This window comes from Neofelis nebulosa, chromosome 2 (genome assembly GCF_028018385.1).
Source record: "Neofelis nebulosa isolate mNeoNeb1 chromosome 2, mNeoNeb1.pri, whole genome shotgun sequence".
Taxonomy (NCBI): Eukaryota; Metazoa; Chordata; class Mammalia; order Carnivora; family Felidae; genus Neofelis; species Neofelis nebulosa.
Genome location: NC_080783.1, coordinates 69194852 through 69195808, shown reverse-complemented (window position 1 = coordinate 69195808; position 957 = coordinate 69194852). Strand labels below are relative to the sequence as shown.

Sequence of the window (957 nt, the reverse complement as noted above, 5' to 3'; positions counted from 1 at the left end):
ACTGGGTTTGTTGCTGCTTTTCAGGCATTAATGGTTACTCATTTAGATGGAACAGAGAAAAGAAACAACTTAAGTTTTATATATTTTTATAGTTTTCATCTTCTTTGCTAATCTTTTTTAATGTCGAAACCAGTTTTAACGTCTTCCAACTACTCAGTCCTCAATATTCACATATTCGGAGTCGTATTCTCTATGGTTAAGAGACAAGGGGCCTGATCTGAGTCACCCACAGCCAGAGTTTTCTCTATCACTGATCTCTTCCTAAAAACATTGGAGCTCCTCTTTCCAGTACATCTCCATGTAGCTTTCCCTCTCTCAGTCTTTTTACTATTGGATTTTTTTTTTTTTTAATTTTTTTTAACGTTTATTTATTTTTGAGACAGAGAGAGAGACAGAGCACGAACAGGGGAGGGTCAGAGAGAGAGGGAGACACAGAATCCGAAACAGGCTCCAGGCTCTGAGCTGTCAGCACAGAGCCCGATGCGGGGCTCGAACTCACGGACCGCGAGATCGTGACCTGAGCCGAAGTCGGCCGCTCAACCGACTGAGCCACCCAGGCGCCCCTACTATTGGATTTTACTAAGGGATCCATTAGTATTATTTCTTTGCTCCTCTCTCGCCCACCTAAGATTATTAACGCGTTTTGGGTCCTGAAGGGCTCAAGGTACTGTGCTGGGCACTCGGAATACGGTGATATACGAGACAGACTGGCTTACAGGAGCTTACAGTGTGGATGTGGAGACAGACCTTAAAGGGGAAATTATAATTGCATCAATTACATGACCATGCAAAATCTCGGTGGAAAAAAAAAAGATCTGTAAATGGTGAGTCCACAGGCTGGTAGCACAGTCCTCACTTAATAGAGAAGAACTGGAGTAGAGAAGAACTGACCGGTGATTCAGGGAAAAAGAAAATACCTTGATTCCTTGATTCCTGTCGACAGATTTTGAAACGCGA

General features: G+C 43.2%; 1 long non-coding RNA gene across 3 annotated transcripts in view; it reads right to left on the bottom strand.

Moving 5' to 3' along the window:
- Nucleotides 1-817: 817 nt before the first annotated feature.
- The window catches only part of LOC131503625 (uncharacterized), a 4240-nt gene continuing 4100 nt past the window's right edge, over nucleotides 818-957 (bottom strand). For 2 of the 3 annotated variants that reach the window (XR_009257493.1, XR_009257494.1), the window contains one exon: nucleotides 818-957. This exon is cut by the window's right edge and continues 124 nt beyond it. This is a non-coding gene — a long non-coding RNA (uncharacterized LOC131503625). The other variant, XR_009257492.1, reaches the window with a different exon arrangement.